Consider the following 20816-nt stretch of genomic DNA (forward strand, 5'->3'; position numbering starts at 1 on the left):
TCCCTCCCTTCCCGGATTTTTGTTTGAGCGAATTCGTCGTTTCGAGTCAGCCCGGCCAGTTCTCGTTTCCCAACGGTCAGGGAACTGACATCAGAGTGAGAGGTGGAGGCAAGGCTCCAAAACGATGCAGGAGAGGGGACCAGCAGGGGGGAAGGAATTCAGCGTAACACCAGTAGAGAAGAGAAGGAGATGGAGGATTTGGAGACAGGGCTCCAAGACCCTTCACCAGAGACTAGTGGGGAGAGCACTGACACGCCTCTGCCTTCCCCTTACTTGCGCAGACGAGTTCCGCGCAGGGAAAGTAGGAGGAGACTTGGTGTCAAACAGCTCTTATGCTGGAAGAGGTTCAAGAAACGCCCACTGACGGATTCTGCAAGTGACTGACCGGCCACGGAGTGTGAGCTGTCAGCCAAAGCATGGTTGGCCAGGCAATCTAACCAAAACTGAAGGCAACTTACGCACAAGTGATCCCTTACAACCATTACAGCAATCCGTCAGTCCCTGAAGTTACTTGTGCACAGGCAAGGGACCATGAGCCAGACTGGAGGTGCCGGGGCAGTGGAGCAAGCTGTGAGTGTGCAGTACTTGGTGAAGAGGAACCGGGACCTGGAACAGCATGTAGCTCTGCTGACGGCGTGGCTGGATGAAAGGCGAACTCAGGATGCGCAGGTTAGACCCACCCCAGTGGCAAAGAAAGTGCCGGGACTGGTACACAAGTTTGGGGGGAAGCCCCAGGACTATAATGCGTTCCGAATGGAAATAGAGTACGCTTTGGAACTGCAGCACGATGGCTTTGCTGACGATGCAGAGAGGGTGGCATATATCGTGGGGCACCTTCAGGATGGGGCGCGCAAATGGGTCAGGCCCCTAATGGCCACGCAGAATGCTGCCATGAGGGACGTACGGAAGTTCCTCCAGGCTATGGACGCGATGTATTCAAGCCAAATTGGGCAGAGTGTGACCCAGCAGGAGCTGATGAGGTGCAAGCAGGGGGACCTATCCGTTAGAGACTATTGGTCCCATTTTGCAATGCTAATGCACTGGCTCGAATGGGACCTGGATGACCCGCCTATATGGATGCTGTTTGAGGAGGGGTTGTCCCCAACCATGAAGGACGAGCTCTCCCGCGCGCCCCGCCCGCAATCTATGGACGAATTGACCAAAGTTGCGCTTGCGATAGGAGCTCGGCAGGAAGCACGCGCTTTGGAAAGGCGGGAAGGGAGAGGAGAGCATTGCCCTGACTACCGCATTCCTGAGATGCCAAGGCAGCCTTCCGGGTCCGTTGCGCCAATGGAAATCGATGGAGCACGCGAGAGAGAGGTTTCAAGCACCAACCAAGGATGCAAAAGGGAGGGAAAGGCTGGCAAAAGCACCAAGAAGTGTTTCCTCTGCCAACGGCCAGGACACTTTGCCAGGGCTTGTCCAGAAAGAAAGGCTTGGCAAGGGATGGTGGGAGCCGCTGGTAGCGAGGAGGAGGTGGCGGAGGACAAGGTGCAGGGAAACGCCAATGCTTGGCTGCCCGCAGGGGGGCACAGCAGCCAGGCGAGCAACTAATAGAACTGCCCCAACCAGACCCACCCAAGGCGTCAATAGCGATAGAGGTGGTGCTAGAACTCCCAAATGGGCACCCAATCAAGGTGAAGGCAATGCTGGATTCAGGCAGCTTCTGTAATTTTTTTAGCAAGGAGTTCGCACTAGAGCACCAACTCCACCTGCTGCCACTTGATTTTCCCCTCCAGGTCACCACGATAGATGTCAGGGAGCTGCTGTGAGGGGAGGTGACACATCAAACCCCACCAATGAGAATGAGGGTTTCCAGACACACAGAAACCATTGCCTTTCATGTGGCCACACTGGCAGGACCCCCGATAATATTAGGCATGAGCTGGCTAGTGCTACATGATCCAGTGGTGGCTTGGCATCAACGGACAGTCACCTTTGGGTCAGCTCACTGTTTGGAACACTGTCCAAGGGGGGGAAGCCCAGGTTGAGGTTGGCCAGAGTGGCAGGAACGACACTGAAGCCGAGAGGAGAGGTGCTGCCACAGTACGCTGACTTACAGGAGGTCTTCAGCGAGAGGGAGGCAGACAGGCTGCCACCACATAGGCCCTTTGACTGCCAAATCAACTTACTCCCAGGGGCTCAGCTGTCAGTGGGCAAGCTGTATGCCATGTCGGACCGGGAGATGCAGGAGTTGCAGGAATTTATTGACAAGAACCTGAAAAGAGGTTTCATAAGAGAATCTAAGGCAGTGGGGGGCAGTCCGGTGTTCTTTGTGGACAAAAAGAACACGAATGAGCCCAGATTGATCGTAGACTATAGGGCGTTAAACCTTGTATCAGAACCCGTGACCTTCCCAATGCCCAGAATTGATGACATTTTAACACGGGTGAGGAAGGGAAAGATCTTCACCAAGTTGGACCTCCGGGGAGCGTACAATTTGATTAGGATAAGGGAGGGGGATGAATGGAAAACCACCATGTTCACCCCTCTAGGGGCCTTTGAGTACTTAGTCATGCCATTTGGATTACAGTCGGGCTCCGCCTGTTTTCAAGCCTTCATGCACCACGTGTTGGGTTCCCTGCTGTACAAGAACTGCGTAGCATTTCTGGACGATGTCCTAATCTATTCGGACAATGAGAAACAGCATGTCGAGGACGTCAGGGAAGTGCTAAAGAGACTGCAGAAACACCAGTTGTGGGTCAAGCTGGAGAAGTGCCAATTTCACGCCAGGGAAGTGGAATTTCTGGGGTACAAGTTGTCGGACAGGGGCCTAGCTATGGACCCCAGCAAGGTGCAGGCGGTGCTGGACTGGAAGACCCCCAAAATATGAAAGGCTGTGCAGAGGTTCCTCGGGTTCAGCAACTTCTACCGGAAGTTCATCAAGAACTTCACCCACTTGACCACACCCATCACAGATTGTCTCAATAGCAAAAAGAAATTCGTCTGGACTGAAAGTGCCCAACTGTCAGGGACTCAGCGGGAGCGCAGGGAGGAGAGGAGACGGAGAGCGAGGGGGAGCAATCTGAGGGCAGCGTAGGAGAATATGACAGCAGCCTGATAGATTCCATGAGCCTTTCCAGCGAATCGGAAGATTCACAGAAGGGGGCGCTGATGGGCAGGGCAAGGGGCGACCCAAGGGGGACACCCCAGAAGCAAGGGGCCAGCGGGGACTCCCAGAGCAGCAGTTGGAAATCAGGACCAGCTTCCCCACCAGAGCGTAGTGGGGGGGGGAGGAGTCCCAGGTGTCAGAACCCACATATGCACCACCAGCGAGAGAAGATGAGTCAGGGTTGACCACGCCTCCATCGGAAAGCGAGTTAACGGTCAAGAGGAAAGTTGCAGGCTGGGCGCGCGCGCCCAGTTCAAAGGTACAGGCGAGCGGCACAGAAGGTAGCCCGGATAGGGAACCAGGTCCTAAAGCCCGCCGGAAGGAGGGGCAAGAATCGTCAGAGTCAGCGTCAGAGGAGTCCAGGAAGGATGAGACCCTAGCGGGCAGGAGGGCCCAGAGGAGAAAGGAACTTAGGAAGAGGTGGAGCAAGGCGAGGGTCTTAAACTGGTGTGGAAGGGGAGGAGACTCAGACGGGACTTCGCCGGTCTAAGGTCGAGACGTAGAGCTGCACGCTGCGGCTTTAAAATGGAAACTGAATCTCAATAAAGACCTTTGTACATAACTACAGCCTAGCGTTGGTCCTCTGTGAGCTGGGACCTGGAGGCAGCTCTGACAGTAAGTCCCGTCTCTACTCAAAGAACCTCGCAACGTGAGAGGACGCAGCGAGGGGCGAAGATTGGTGCTTCGCGAGCTCACAAAAGCAGGACAAGATGACTACAGAAGAACGACTGGCAGCTTTGCAAGATGCCGTGGTACAACTTAACGCAGAAACACGAGTGGCAAAGAGGAGAGAAGAGGAATCAGATGCTGTCTGCAAGGATCTGCAAACCAGGTTGGAAATGTTGACTAAACAGGGGCCACCGGGAGCCAAATCGGAAGGGATCGGGCTCGGGAAGAGAGGGGGGAGCCTGGTGTCGCATTTCGATGGGAGTCTGCAGCAATATCCTAACTTCAGAGCAGACGTAGTTTTTGCGCTAAAGTTGCTGGAGAAGGACTTTAGAGATGAGCAGGAGAAAGTAGGCTTCATACTAACGCATCTCCATGGAGAAGCTAAAGCGTGGTTGCGCAATCTGTGGAGAGATAATGATCCAGCCCTCCAAAAGGCAAAAGCCTTCGTTAAGGCAATGGACGATTGTTTTTTATCGGAGATAGATGTGGATGTCGCTAGAAAAGAGATTCACGGTTTGAAACAAGGCAGAGCCACTGTAAGGCAATATCATTCCCGCTTTTTTGCATTGGTCAATGCGCTGGGATGGGAAAAAGACTCAGCGTCCGTCAGGGACCTGTTCTGGGAGGGGCTCAACGGGGCTGTGAAAGACGAAATCGCAAGGGGGGAGAGACCACGGAGCACTCAAGAAGTGGTCCAGAAGGCGCTGACGATTGGTGTGCGGCTAGAAGAACGTCCCTGGAGCAAAGATGAAGGGCGTTGGGGACGCACGCCAGCAAGGGCACCTCCTTTCTTTCCCAGAGACTCAGCACGCGCTCAATCCACGCCTCCACTGGGAGGGGGAGAGGAGCCGATGGAGATAGGTGGTGCCAAGGCTCAGTCAGCAACCAGAGCCCTCACACCAGGAGCAGCCAAGGTGAAGCCTCCTAGAGGGAACAGGAAGTGTTACATCTGCGAAAGTGCTCAGCATATGGCAAAAGAGTGCCCCCAGAGGCTCCGCAAGCACAATGCAGCCTCAGCAAAAGTAACAGAAGCAGCTCAGCAGAGGGAACCGCAGCAGGGAAACGACGAAGTCTGGCTGGAAGCAGAGCCGCTGGGGCCCAGCCAGACGAGTCAGTGAAGCAGTCCCCAGGAAGCTTACAGCCCACAGACCCCTCCCGCCCAAACCAGTGGTGCAGCTCACCGCAACGCTCCAGCTTCCCAATGGGCTCACCATGGAAGTCCCTATTACCATTGACTCTGGTAGCAATGCAGACTTTATAGGAGTGGATTTCATCAAGCAACATAACATAGCGCTCCTGCCTGCCGCGATGCCCCTGAAGGTAGTGACAGTCGATGGAAGAGAATTGCTGGGGGGACAGGTGGTACAGCAAAAGCCGCCAATGGTGATGCGAATTGGAAATCACCGCGAAGTCATCAGCTTCAACGTCACCCAACTGTCAGACACGCCCATAGTGTTGGGCATGAGCTGGTTGGACAGGCACAGCCCGGCATTGGCATGGTACCAGCGTAAATTGACCTTCTGCTCCTCCTACTGCGCAGAACATTGCATCATGACTAACCAGGAGGACGAGGGGCAAGAGGATGACCCACAGTTACAACTGGGCATGCTGCAAGCGGTACCCGACAAGTACAAGGCGTTTTTGGAGGTCTTCTGCGAGAAGGAAGCGGACAAGCTGCCTCCCCACAGACCCTACGACTGCAAGATTGACCTCCTGCCAGGGGCAACGCTGCCGACCGGAAAACTGTACTCCATGTCTGAAGACGAACTGCAAGAGCTCAGGGAGTTCATAGATCACAATTTGAAGCGGGGCTTCATCCGAGAATCCAAAGCAGTGGGAGGCAGTCCTGTGTTCTTTGTGAAGAAAAAAGACACGCCCCAGAAGAGGCTAGTAGTTGATTTCAGAATTTTAAACTCGAAAACCAAGCCCACGGCTTTCCCGATGCCCAAGATCGACGACTTGCTCGCGACGGTGAGGAAGGGACGCATCTTCACCAAGTTGGATCTACGAGGGGCGTACAATCTTATACGCATGCGGGAGGGCGACGAGTGGAAGACGGCCATGTTCACGCCCTTGGGCACCTATGAGTATAGGGTTATGCCCTTCGGTTTACAAAATGGCTCCCACTGCTTCCAAGCCTTCATGCATCACGTGTTAGCGGGGCTCCTCTACAAGAAGTGCGTCTGCTTCCTGGACGACATTCTGATCTTCTCAGAATCGCAGGAGGCTCACGAGAAAGATGTCAAGGAAGTCCTGCAAAGACTATGGGAACACAGGCTTTACGCCAAACGGGAGAAATGCCAGTTCGACATGACGGAGGTGGATTTCCTGGGCTACAAGCTGTCCGACAAGGGAATCGCCATGGACAGCGCCAAGGTACGATCAGTACTGGACTGGAAGAGCCCGCGCAATCGGAAGAAGGTCCAGAGGTTTGTCGGCTTTGCTAACTTTTATCGCAAGTTCATCAAGGGTTTCGCTATGCAGACGGCGGCCATCACGGACACCCTCAGCTCCAAGAAGAAGAAGTTCATCTGGATGGAGCAGGCGGAGCAGTCCTTTCAGAAACTCAAGCGTCTTTTCGCTTCTGAGGAACAACTGCTGCATGTGAACCCCAGCAAACCCATGAGGGTGGAGACGGATGCCTCCGACAGAGCCGTGGGGGCAGTCCTGTTGCAGCAAGACCCGCAAGGGGATTGGAGGCCGTGTGCTTTCTACTCCAGGAAACTCAGCAAGTCAGAGCAGAACTACACCATCTGGGACAGAGAGTTGCTGGCCATTCATGCAGCATTCAAGGCGTGGCGGCACTTCCTCATCGGAGCCAAACACACGGTGCAAGTTCGCACGGACCATAAGAACCTGGAGTACTGGCGCACGGCGCGGTTCCTGAACCAGAGACACATCCGCTGGGCGGAGTTCTTTGCGGATTTCGACTTCAGGATAGAATATATCCCCGGAGACAACAACATCATGGCTGATGCGCTATCCAGGAAGCCGCAGTATCTGGAGGAAGCAGCACCGGTAGCGGCCAAACACATTTTCGCACCCAAGGCGTGGGCATGCGCTTCAGCCACCGTAGACCTGGAAGCGATACGGCGCGAGCTGCGAACAGATTCCTTCGCGCGCTCCAAGATGGAGGAGGTGCGCAGCAGCACGGCAAAGGACGACGAGTTCCAGATACGCGACGGACTGCTCCTCCGCAAGGGGGCCATCTACGTGCCGGGAGATGAACTCCGCGCGACAGTACTGCAACAGCTACACGACGCACCCAGCGCCGGACATTTCGGCAAGGAAAAGACGGTGGAATTAGTAGCCAGAGAGTTTTGGTGGCCCAAGATGCGGGGAGAAGTCGCGGATTACGTCACAAGGTGCGACACCTGCCAAAGGGCCAAGCCAGTACACAGACCGCCGGCGGGACTGTTAGAACCGCTACAGACCCTGTCCGAACCGTGGGAGAGGGTAGCCTTGGACTTTGTCACTGACCTGCCCAGCTCGAGGGGCAAAAGAGCAGTACTCGTGGTAATCGACATGTTCACCAAGATGGCGCACTTCATTCCTTGCGCGAAGGTGGCCACAGCGGAACAGACAGCCAAGCTGTTCATAGACCACGTGTTCAAGGTACACGGCCTGCCACGGTCTATCCTGTCCGACCGGGGGCGCCAGTTCATCCCGAGTTTCTGGCGGAAGCTGATGGGGATCCTGAACGTCAAGGTCAACCTAGCGTCGGCAAGAAACCCGCAGACCAACGGACAAGCGGAGAGGGTCAACGCCGTCATGCAGCAGTACCTGAGATGTTACGCCAACCAGCAGCCCTCGACCTGGGTGGACTACCTGCCCCTGGCCGAGTTTGCCTACAACAACACACAACACGTGTCCACGGGGGTGACACCGTTTTTCGCCAACCACGGGCGACATCCCAGGACCTTCCCGGGCTTAGAGAGAGAGGGGGAGGGGGAGCCACAGGGGGCAGAGGCATTGGCAGAGGAGTTACAGGAGGTCCATGAACAGCTCCGTAGACAGTTAGACCTAGCAAAACACGTATACAAGATGCAAGCAGACAAACACAGAAGAGTGGGGGAGGACATACGGGTAGGGGACTGGGTCTGGTTAGCGGCCCAGGCAGTGCCGGCCAGATCCTTAGCTAAGAAGAAGCTAGGACACAAGCAGCTGGGCCCTTACCTAGTCGAGGCACAGATCAACCCAGTGGCTTTCCGTTTGACACTACCGGAGGGTTCCAGAATGCACCCGGTCTTTCATAGATCGGTGCTAACGCCCTACAAGGCACCTCACAGGTTTCAGGAGCCAGGGACAGCTCCCAGTCCGCTTAGAGATGCACCCATGACAGGGGGGTCGCCGAGGGCGGGGCCACTCAACGAGGTGACGGAGATTTTGGACTCGAGATGGGGGGAAGAGGGAGTCGAATATCTCATCGCAAGGGAAGGTGCCCCGGCCAGCGCCAACAGCTGGGTGCCGTACTATGCGGTGGAGGAGCACTACCTCAAAGACAAGTTCCACGCACTCTTCCCACACAGGCCCATGCCGGAGGATTATTTTGACGAATATCTTTTCACCCCCACACTCTCAGCCAGTACGTTTCAGGGGTTCTCCTCGGCTGAGGAGACGGTTCCAGAGACTACCTCGCTGGAGGGGTCGGTCTCAGACTTGGGTGCGGAACGCTCTTATTGGTGGGACACTCAACCCGAGGAGGAGTGGCGCAGGAGACTGCTCAGAGGGCACTGGCACGCAGACTCCCCAGAGGAAATGGGGGAACAAGGGGGCATGGACGGGTTGGGGGAGGATCCTGGGTTCGAGCACGCCGGCAACGAGATGGAAGCGGAGGAGAGCAACGTCGATGTACCCGTCACGGACTGGCAGCATGCCAGGGGGGAAGACCTGTATCCGGCATGCACCCCCACAGCATTGGAGCAACCGGAACCCACGCCAGAAGTGGGGGAGGGGGAAGGGGGGCTTCGAGGGGGGGATGGATGTCAGGGACTCAGCGGGAGCGCAGGGAGGAGAGGAGACGGAGAGCGAGGGGGAGCAATCTGAGGGCAGCGTAGGAGAATATGACAGCAGCCCGATAGATTCCATGAGCCTCTCCAGCGAATCGGAAGATTCACAGAAGGGGGCGCCGATGGGCAGGCCAAGGGGCGACCCAAGGGGGACACCCCAGAAGCAAGGGGCCAGCGGGGACTCCCAGAGCAGCAGTTGGAAATCAGGACCAGCTTCCCCACCAGAGCGTAGTGGGGGGGAGGAGTCCCAGGTGTCAGAACCCACATATGCACCACCAGCGAGAGAAGATGAGTCAGGGTTGACCACGCCTCCATCGGAAAGCGAGTTAACGGTCAAGAGGAAAGTTGCAGGCTGGGCGCGCGCGCCAAGTTCAAAGGTACAGGCGATTTCAAGTTCAAAGGTACAGAAGGTAGCCCGGATAGGGAACCAGGTCCTAAAGCCCGCCGGAAGGAGGGGCAAGAATCGTCAGGGTCAGCGTCAGAGGAGTCCAGGAAGGATGAGACCCTAGCGGGCAGGAGGGCCCAGAGGAGAAAGGAACTTAGGAAGAGGTGGAGCAAGGCGAGGGTCTTAAACTGGTGTGGAAGGGGAGAAGACTCAGACGGGACTTCGCCGGTCTAAGGTCGAGACGTAGAGCTGCACGCTGCGGCTTTAAAATGGAAACTGAATCTCAATAAAGACCTTTGTACATAACTACAGCCTAGCGTTGGTCCTCTGTGAGCTAGGACCTGGAGGCAGCTCTGACACCAACGATCTTTCGAAAGGCTAAAGAAGGCATTCGCGTCGGAGGAACAGCTCCTGCACGTGGATCTGCAGAAGCCGATGAGGCTAGAGACAGACGCGTCACACCAGGCGGTGGGAGCAGTGTTGCTCCAGCTGGGAGGGAGCCAACACACCTGGAGGCCGTGTGCCTTCTTCTCACGGAAGCTGAGCAAGTCGGAACAAAACTACACGGTGTATGACCGCGAACTGCTGGCAATTTACGCAGCCTTTCGGCAGTGGAGACATCTGCTAATAGGGGCCCAGCACAAGATCCAGGTGTGGACGGATCACAAGAACTTGGAATATTAGAGAACGGCTCAAGTTCTCAACCAGAGACAGATTCGATGGGCACAGGAGTTCTCCAAGTTCTTCTTTGAGATCAAGTACGTGCCGGGAGAAGAGAACGTGAGGGCAGACGCGCTGTCCAGGAAGCCGGAGTACACGGAAGGAGAAGGACCGCCGGAAGCGAGACACGTGTTCCCAGAGGAACGATGGGTGTGTGGGGGAGCGTTGGTTAGGAAACGAGAACTAACCGAGCTGATTCGCCAGGACGAATTCGCCCAAACCAGAATCAGGGAACTCAGGGAAGCGAGGGGAGACCAAGGAGGCTTTGAGGAAAGGGAAGGACTGCTGTACTACAAGGGAGCAATGTATGTGCCCAGGGAGGCCTTGCGGGAAAGGGTGCTCAAACAGCTTCACAACAATCCAACACTTTGGGCAACACAAAACTATGTTACTGGTTACTAGGCAGTTCTGGTGGCCAAGGGTGAGGGAAGATGTATGAGAGTATGTACGAGGGTGTGACCACTGCCAACGGGCTAAGGGGGAGAGGGCTGCCCCGGCAGGGTTGCTGGAACCCTTACCCACACCGGGAAGACCCTGGGAGGTGGTGTCTATCGATTTTATGACAGATTTGCCCAAGTCCAGAGGGAAGACAGCAGTCGTGGTAGTAGTAGATCTGCTAACCAAAATGTGCCATTTTATAGCATGCTCACATGCAGTAACGGCAGAGGAAACGGCCAGGTTGTTTGTGGATCACATCTTCAGGTTGCATGGGGAACCTTCGAGGGTAATCTCAGACCGAGGGAAACAATTTACCTCGAGGTTCTGGAGGAGGCTCATGAACTTATTGCAGGTGGAGGTGGGATTGTCGACGGCGAGACACCCGGAGACCAATGGGCAAGCAGAGAGAGCGAACAGTATTTTACAGCAATATCTACGCTGCTACGTGAACGAGAGACAGAACGATTGGGTAGAGAAGCTAGCACTGGCTGAGTTTGCGTATAATAATGCTGAGCATGTGTCCTCGGGGATGAGCCCGTTTATGGCTAATTATGGGTGTCACCCCAGGGCCTTTCCCGGGAGGGGGGAGGAAGGGTGGAGCGTAGCCGCGGCAGAACAGTTTGTGAAAGAAATGGAGGCTCTGCACCAGCAGCTTAAGATGAACCTGGAAAGGGCCAAGGAAATGTACAAGAGGCAAGCAGACAAGCGTCGCCGGGAAGGGGCGACTATAAGGGTGGGGGACCGGGTGTGGTTATCCACCCAAGGGCTACCCTTTAAGGGAGGGTGCAAGAAACTGCGGCCAAAACGGCTGGGACCCTTTGAGGTAACACACCAAGTGAACCCTGTGGCATTCAGGCTCAAGTTGCCAGACAGCATGAAGATCCACCCAGTGTTTCATAGGTAGCTGCTCTCACCGTACGGGGGGGCGGAGGTTCCGGGGGGAAGGAGGAGAAGGCCTCACACACCCACAAGTGGAGGAGAGGGAACACCGCAACCGGGTGATGGAGATCCTAGATTCGCAATGGCGGGGCGGCAGGTGGAGTACCTGGTAGCTTGGGAAGGAGAACCCGAGTCAGAAAACACGTGGGTTCCCGCGGGGGAGGTAGATGATGGATATCTGGTGGAAGAGTTCCACAGCAGGTATCCGAGGAAGCCCAAACCAATAGAGAGATTCTGGGAGGAGCAATTTGGAACCACCGATGAGGAGGAGGAGGATTTTGTGGGTTTTCCTACTTCCGAAGAGGAAGGAGGGGAAGCGTCAGGGGAGGAGGAATCGGACTGGGAAGCCCGTCCTGCGTGAAGATATCAGAGCGGGTGGGAAGCGGGGTTTGAGTCCTCGGAGGACGACAGCAGCTCCTTCCGGGGGTTTCCTGCATCGTCGGCTGAAGAGGGAGACAAGGTTACATCACCGGGTCGGGCTGGGGGTGGAGGGGGTCCTGGGGGGAGGTGGATATCAGGGAACTGACATCAGAGCGAGAGGTGGAGGCAAGGCTCCAAAACGATGCAGGAGAGGGGACCAGAAGGGGGGAAGGAATTCAGCGTCACACCAGTAGAGAAGAGAAGGAGATGGAGGATTTGGAGACAGGGCTCCAAGATCCTTCACCAGAGACTAGTGGGGAGAGCGCTGACACGCCTCTGCCTTCCCCTTACTTGCGCAGACGAGTTCCGCGCAGGGAAAGTAGGAGGAGACTTGGTGTCAAACAGCTCTTATGCTGGAAGAGGTTCGAGAAACGCCCACTGAAGGATTCTGCAAGTGACTGACTGGCCACGGAGTGTGAGCTGTCAGCCAAAGCATGGTTGGCCAGGCAATCTAACCAAAACTGAAGGCAACATATGCACAAGTAATCCCTTACAATCATTACACCAACCAACACTCCCCCCCACACCCATTGGTTCTCCGGGAACACGTGTCTGACTTCCGGCGGTCCCTCTCCTTCCATGTACTCTGGCTTCTGGGAGAGAGCATCTGCTCTTACGTTTTCCTCTCCCGGCACGTAACGGATCTCGAAGAAGAACTTGGAGAACTCCTGTGCCCATCGAATCTGTCTCTGGTTGAGTACCCGCGCAGTCCTCCAGTATTCCAAGTTCTTGTGATCTGTGCACACCTGGATCTTGTGCTGTGCCCCTATTAGCAGATGTCTCCATCGTCGAAATGCTGCATAAATTGCAAGCAGTTCGCGGTCATACACCGTGTAGTTTTGCTCCGACTTGCTCAGCATCCTTGAGAAAAAGGCACACGGCCTCCAGCTCTGCTGGGCCCCTGGCTGCAACAATACCGCTCCGATGGCCCGGTCTGACGCGTCGGTCTCCAGCCTCATTGGCTTCTGCAGATCCACGTGCAGGAGTTGCTCTTCCGAAGCCTTCTTCAGTCTTTCAAAGGATTGCTGGGCACTTTCTGTCCAGACGAACTTCTTTTTGCTACTGAGACAATCTGTGATGGGTGCGGTCAAGTGGGCGAAGTTCTTGATGAACCTCCGGTAGAAGTTGCTGAACCCGAGGAACCTCTGCACGTCCTTCTGGGTTTTGGGGGTCTTACATTCCAGCACCGCCTGCACCTTGCTGGGGTCCATAGCTAGGCCCTTGTTCGACAACTTGTACCCCAGAAACACGACCTCTCTGGCGTGAAATAGGCATTTTTCCAGCTTGACCCACAACTGGTGCTTCTGTAGTCTCTTTAGCACTTCCCTGATGTCTCTGACATGTTGCTTCTCATTTTCCGAATAGATTAAGACGTCGTCCAAAAAGGCTACGCAGTTCTTGTACAGCAGGGACCCCAACACGTGGTGCATGAAAGCTTGAAAACAGGCGGAGCCCGACTGTAATTGTCAGGGGCTCAGGTGCAGAGGCACAGGGAAGAGAGGAGATGGAGAGCGAAGGGGAAGAATCCGAGGGGAGCGTAGGAGAAGAGGACAGTGGACCGAGGGATTCCATGAGCCTCTCCAGCGAATCGGAAGATTCACAGAAGGGGGCACCAGTGGCCAGGGGTAGGGGGTTCCCAAGGGGAATGCCCCAGGAGCAAGGGGGCAGCGGGGACTCCCAGAGCAGTAGTTGGAAATCAGGACCAGCTTCCCCACCAGAGCAGAGTGGGGGGGAAGAGTCCCAAGGATCGGGGCCAGTGCATTCCCCACCAGGGAGAGAAGATAAGGCAGGGCTGACCACACCTCCATCGGAGAGTCAGACAACGGAGGGGAGGTCAGATCCGGCCAGTATCCCGGAAGAGGGAAGCAGTGACAGAAGTAGTGTAACGGTCAGGAGGAAGGTCACTGGGTTGGCGCGAGAGGCAAGTTCAAATGTACAGGAGCGCGGGACAGCAGAGAATGAGGATTGGGAACCGGGTCCTAAAGCCCGCCGGAGGGAGGGGGAGGAGCTAAGCGACTCAGCGTCGGAAGAGTCCAGAAAGGGCAATGCCCCAGCGGGCAGGAGGACCCAGAGGAGGAGAGAGCAGCGTAAAAGGTGGAGCAGGGCTAGGATCTTAAACTGGTGTCATAGGGGAGGAGACTCAGACGGTACTTCGCCGGTCTAGGGTTAAGACGTAGAGATGCGCGCTGCGGCTTGGAAATGGAAACTGAACCTCAATAAAGACTTTTGTACATAACTACAGCCTAGCGTTGGTCCTCTGTGAGCTGGGACCTGGAGGCAGCTCTGACAGTAAGTACTGTCTCCTAAAAACCTCGCAACGTGAGTGGACGCAGCGAAGGGCGAAGATTGGTACTTCGCGAGCTCACGAAAGCAGCACAAGATGACTACCGAAGAACAAATGGCAGCCCTGCAAAACGCAGTGAAACAACTTAATGCAGAAATACTAGCGTCCAGGAGGAGAGAAGAGGAATCAGATGCTGTCTGCAAGGATCTGCAAGCCAGGTTGGAAATGTTGACTAAACAGGGGCTACCAGGAGCCAGACCAGAGGGGATTGGGCTGGGAAAGAGAGGAGGCAGCCTTGTGTCTGATTTCGATGGGAGTCTGCAGCACTATCCTAACTTCAGAGCAGACGTGGTTTTTGCGCTAAAGTTACTGGAGAAGGACTTTAGAGATGAGCAGGAGAAAGTAGGCTTCATACTAACGCATCTCCATGGAGAAGTTAAAGCGTGGTTGCGCAATCTGTGGAGAGATAATGATCCAGCCCTCCAAAACGTGAATGCCTTCATTAAGGCAATGGATGCTTGTTTTTTATCAGCGATAGATGTAGATGTCGCCAGAAAGGAGATACATGGATTAAAACAAGGCAGAGCCACTGTGAGGCAATATCACTCCCGCTTTTTTGCATTGGTCAACGCGCTGGGATGGGAAAAAGATTCAGCGGCCGTCAGGGACCTGTTCTGGGAGGGGCTGAACGGGGCTGTGAAAGACGAATTCGCAAGGGGGGAGAGACCCCAGAGCACTCAAGAAGTTGTCCAGAGAGCGCTGACGACTGGGGTGTGTCTGGAAGAACGTCCCTGGAACAAAGACGAAGGGCGTTGGAGACGCACACCAGCGAGAACACCTCCTTTCTTTCCCAGGGACTCAGCGCGCGCTCAATCCACGCCTCCACTGGGAGGGGGAGAGGAGCCGATGGAGATAGGTGGTGCCAAGGCTCAGTCAGCGACCAGAGCCCTCACACCAGGAGCAGCCAAGGTGAAGCCTCCTAGAGGGAACAGGAAGTGTTACATCTGCGAAAGTGCTCAGCATATGGCAAAAGAGTGCCCCCAGAGGCTCCGCAAGCACAATGCAGCCTCAGCAAAAGTAACAGAAGCAGCTCAGCAGAGGGAACCGCAGCAGGGAAACGACGAAGTCTGGCTGGAAGCAGAGCCGCTGGGGCCCAGCCAGACGAATCAGTGAAGCAGTCCCCAGGAATCTTACAGCCCACAGAACCCCTCCCGCCCAAACCAGTGGTGCAGCTCACCGCAACACTCCAGCTTCCCAATGGGCTCACCATGGAAGTGCCTATTACCATTGGTAGCAATGCAGACTTTATAGGAGTGGATTTCATCAAGCAACATAGCATAGCGCTCCTGCCTGCCACGATGTCCCTGAAAGTAGTGACAGTCGATGGAAGAGAATTGCTGGGGGGACAGGTGGTACAGCAAACGCCGCCAATGGTGATGCGAATTGGAAATCACCGCGAAGTCATCAGCTTCAACGTCACCCAACTGTCAGACACGCCCATAGTGTTGGGCATGAGCTGGTTGGACAGGCACAGCCCGGCATTGGCATGGTACCAGCGTAAATTGATCTTCTGCTCCTCCTACTGCGCAGAACATTGCATCATGACTAACCAGGAGGACGAGGGGCAAGAGGATGACCCACAGCTACAACTGGGCATGCTGCAAGCGGTACCCGACAAGTACAAGGCGTTTTTGGAGGTCTTCTGCGAGAAGGAAGCGGACAAGCTGCCTCCCCACACACCCTACGACTGCAAGATTGACCTCCTGCCGGGGGCAACGCTGCCGACCGGAAAACTGTACTCCATGTCTGAAGACGAACTGCAAGAGCTCAGGGAGTTCATAGATCACAATTTGAAGCGGGGATTCATCCGAGAATCCAAAGCAGTGGGGGGCAGTCCTGTGTTCTTTGTGAAGAAAAAAGACACGCCCCAGAAGAGGCTAGTAGTTGATTTCAGAATTTTAAATTCGAAAACCAAGCCCACGGCTTTCCCGATGCCCAAGATCGACGACTTGCTCGCGACGGTGAGGAAGGGACGCATCTTCACCAAGCTGGATCTACGAGGGGCGTACAATCTTATACGCATGCGGGAGGGCGACGAGTGGAAGACGGCCATGGTCACGCCCTTGGGCACCTATGAGTATAGGGTTATGCCCTTCGGTTTACAAAATGGCTCCCACTGCTTCCAAGCCTTCATGCATCACGTGTTAGCGGGGCTCCTCTACAAGAAGTGCGTCTGCTTCCTGGACGACATTCTGATCTTCTCGGAATCGCAGGAGGCTCACGAGAGAGATGTCAAGGAAGTCCTGCAAAGACTACGGGAGCACAGGCTTTACGCCAAACTGGAGAAATGCCAGTTCGACATGACGGAGGTGGATTTCCTGGGCTACAATCTGTCAGACAAGGGAATCGCCATGGACAGCGCCAAGGTACGATCAGTACTGGACTGGAAGAGCCCGCGCAATCGGAAGGAGGTCCAGAGGTTTGTCGGCTTTGCTAACTTTTATCGCAAGTTCATCAAGGGTTTCGCTATGCAGACGGCGGCCATCACGGACACCCTCAGCTCCAAGAAGAAGAAGTTCATCTGGACGGAGCAGGCGGAGCAGTCCTTTCAGAAACTCAAGCGTCTCTTCGCGTCCGAAGAACAGCTGCTACACGTCAACCCCAGCAAACCAATGAGGGTTGAGACGGACGCCTCGGACAGAGCGGTGGGGGCGGTCCTGTTGCAGCAAGATCCGCAAGGGGACTGGAGGCCGTGCGCATTCTACTCCAGGAAACTCAGCAAGTCGGAACAGAACTACACCATCTGGGACAGGGAGTTGCTGGCCATTCATGCAGCCTTCAAAGCGTGGCGGCACTTCCTCATCGGAGCCAAACACACGGTGCAGGTCCGCATGGACCATAAGAACCTGGAGTACTGGCGCACGGCGCGGTTTACTGAACCAGAGACACATCCGCTGGGCGGAGTTCTTTGCGGATTTCGACTTCAGGATAGAATACATCCCGGGAGACAGCAACGTCATGGTGGATGCGCTATCCAGTAAGCCGCAGTATCTCGAGGAAGCGGCACCAGTGGCGGCCAAGCACATTTTTGCACCAAAGGCGTGGGCGTGTGCTTCAGCTATCGTGGACCTGGACGCGGTACGTCGCATGCTGCAGACGGATTCGTTCGCACAATCCAAGATGGAGGAGGTGCGAAGAGGCACTGCGAAGGACGACGAGTTCCAGATACGCGACGGACTGCTCATCCGCAAAGGGGCCCTCTGCGTGCCGGGAGACGACCTCCGCGCGAAAGTGCTGCGGCAGTTACACGACGCGCCCAGCGCCGGGCATTTCGGCAAGGACAAGACGGCGGAATTAGTAGCCAGAGACTTTTGGTGGCCCAAGATGAGGGCAGAAGTCGCAGATTACGTCACGAGGTGCGACACATGCCAAAGGGCCAAACCAGTACACAGGCCGCCGGCGGGACTGCTGGAACCGCTACAGACGCCGCTCGAACCGTGGGAGAAAGTAGCCCTGGACTTTGTCACAGATCTGCCCAGCTTGCGAGGCAAAACAGTGGTACTCGTGGTCGTAGACCTGTTCACCAAGATGGCGCACTTCATTCCGTGCACGAAGGTGGCCACAGCGGAACAGACTGCCAAGCTGTTCATAGACCACGTGTTCAAGGTTCACGGTTTACCACAGTCCATCCTTTCCGACCGGGGTCGCCAATTCATCTCGAGCTTTTATCAGAAGCTGCTGGGCATCCTGAACGTCAAGATCAATTTAGCGTCGGCACGACACCCGCAGACCAACGGACAAGCGGAGAGGGTCAACGCCATCATGCATCATGACGACTCCCCTCCTTCCTCTGGGGATGCTGGAAAACCCACAAAATCCTCCTCCTTGTCATCGGTGGTGGCAAATTGTTCCTCCCAGAATCTCTCCAGAGGTTTGGGCTTCCTCGGATACCTGTTGTGGAACTCTTCCACTAGATACCCATCATCTATTTCCCCTTCTGGAACCCACGTGTTTTCTGACTCGGGCTCCCCCTCCCACGCTACTAGGTATTCCACCTGCCGCCCCCGCCACCTCTCTTCCAGTGGTGGGTGTCTGAGCCCTTCTCCTCCTACCTCCCGGACTCTCCGCTCCCCTCGGTACGGCGAGAGCAGTGACCTATGAAATACCGGGTGGATTTTCATGTTGTCTGGCAACTTGAGCCTGAATGCCACCGGGTTGACTTGGTGTATCACCTCGAAAGGCCCCAGCCGCTTCGGCCGGAGTTTCTTACACACACCCTTGAAGGGCAATCCCACACCCGGTCCCCCACCCTTATAGTCGCCCCTTCCCGGCGACGTTTATCCGCTTGCCTCTTGTACTCTTCCTTGGCCCTTTCCAGATTCATCTTAAACTGCTGGTGCAGTGCTTCCATTTCTTCCACGAACTGCTCTGCGGCGGGCACGCTCCCCCCTTCCTCCCCCCTCCCGGGAAAGGCCCTCGGGTGACACCCCTAATTAGCCAAGAATGGGCTCATCCCCGTGGACACATGCTCCGCATTGTTATACGCAAACTCGGCCAGTGCTAGCTTATCTACCCAGTCGTTCTGCCTCTCGTTGACGTAACAGCGGAGATATTGCTGCAATATGCTGTTCGCCGTCTCTGCCTGCCCGTTAGTTTCCGGGTGCCGCGCCGTCGAGAATCCCACCTCCACCTGCAATAAGTTCATAAGCTTCCTCCAGAACCTCGAGGTAAATTGCTTCCCTCGATCAGAGATAACCCTTGAAGGAGCTCCATGCAACCTGAAGATTGAGTAACAAACAGTTGTGCGGTTTCCTCGGCTGTCACCGCATGAGAGCATGCTATAAAATGGCACATCTTGGTTAGCAGATCTACTACTACCATGACTGCTGTCTTCCCTCTGGATTTGGGCAAATCTGTCATGAAATCTATTGATACCACCTCCCAGGGTCTCCCCAGCGTGGGCAAGGGTTCTAGTAACCCTGCCGGGGCTGCCCGCTCCCCCTTGGCTCTTTGGCAGCGGTCACACCCTCGTACATACTCTCGTACATCTTCCCTCACCTTCGGCCACCAAAACTCCCTAGTGACCAGTAACATGGTCTTGTGTTGCCCAAAGTGTCCCGCTGTAGGGTTGTCGTGAAGCTGTCGGAGCACCCTTTCCCGTAAGGCCCCCCCCCGGGCACATACATTGCTCCCTTGTAATACAGTAACCCTTCCCTTACCTCGAAGTCCCCCCGGTCTCTCCCATTTTCCCTTAGTTCCCTGATTCTGGTTTGGGCAAATTCGTCCTGGCGAATCAACTCGGTTAGTTCCCGTTTCCCAACCAACGCCCCCCCACAAACCCATCGTTCCTCAGGGAACACATGTCGAGCGTCCGGTGGTCTTCCTCCTTCCGTGTACTCCGGTTTCCGTGAAAGCGCGTCTGCTCTCACGTTCTCTTGCCCTGGCACGTACTTGATCTCAAAGAAGAACTTGGAGAACTCCTGTGCCCACCGAATCTGTCGCTGGTTGAGCACTCGCGCTGTCCTCCAGTATTCCAAGTTCTTGTGGTCAGTGCAAACCCGGATCTTGTGCTGAGCCCCTATCAGGAGATGTCTCCACTGGCGAAACGTGGCTGTCAGAGCTGCCTCTAGGTCCCAGCTCACAGAGGACCAACGCCAGACTGTTGTTATGTACAAAAGTCTTTATTGAGGTTTAGTTTCCATTTCAAAGCCGCAGCGCGCAGCTCTACGTCTTAAAGCCTAGACCGGCGAAGTCCCGTCTGAGTCTCCGCCCCTTCCACACCAGTTTAAGACTCTCGCCTTGCTCCACCTCTTCCTAAGTTCCTTTCTCCTCTGGGCCCTCCTGCCCGCTAGGGTCTCATCCTTCCTGGACTCCTCTGACGCTGACCCTGACGATTCTTGCCCCTCCTTCCGGCGGGCTTTAGGACCTGGTTCCCTATCCGGGCTACCTTCTGTGCCGCTCGCCTGTACCTTTGAACTTGGCGCGCGCGCCCAGCCTGCAACTTTCCTCTTAACCGTTAACTCGCTCTCCGATGGAGGCGTGGTCCACCCTGACTCATCTTCTCTCGCTGGTGGTGCATATGTGGGCTCTGACACCTGGGACTCCTCCCCCCCACTACGCTCTGGTGGGGAAGCTGGTCCTGACTTCCAACTGCTGCTCTGGGAGTCCCCGCTGGCCCCTTGCTTCTGGGGTGTCCCCCTTGGGTCGCCCCTTGCCCTGCCCATCGGCGCCCCCTTCTGTGAATCTTCCGATTCGCTGGAGAGGCTCATGGAATCTATCGGGCTGCTGTCATATTCTCCTACGCTGCCCTCGGATTGCTCCCCCTCGCTTTCCATCTCCTCTCCTCCCTGCGCTCCCGCTGAGTCCCTGACATCCATCCCCCCCTCGAAGCCCCCCCTTCCCCCCTCCCCCTCTTCTGGCGTGGGTTCCGTGTGCTCCAGTGCTGTGGGGGTGCATGCCGGATACCGGTCTTCCCCCCTGGCATGCTGCCAGTCCGTGACGGTTACATCTACGTCGCTCTCCTCCGCTTCCATCTCGTTGCCGGCATGCTCGAACCCAGGATCCTCCCCCAACCCGTCCATGCCCCCTTGTTCCCCCATTTCCTCTGGGTAGTCTGCGTGCCAGGGCCCTCTGAGCAGTCTCCTGCTCCACTCCACCTCGGGTTGAGTGTCCCACCAATAAGAGTGTTCCGCACCCAAGTCTGAGACCGACCCCTCCGGCGAGGTAGTCTCTGGAACCGTCTCCTCAGCCGAGGAGAACCCCTGAAACGTACTGGCTGAGAGTGTGGGGGTGAAAAGATATTCGTCAAAATAATTCTCCGGCATGGGCCTGTGTGGGAAG

The sequence above is a fragment of the Podarcis cretensis genome (genome assembly GCF_951804945.1).
Source record: "Podarcis cretensis genome assembly, chromosome: 16".
Lineage (NCBI taxonomy): Eukaryota > Metazoa > Chordata > Lepidosauria > Squamata > Lacertidae > Podarcis > Podarcis cretensis.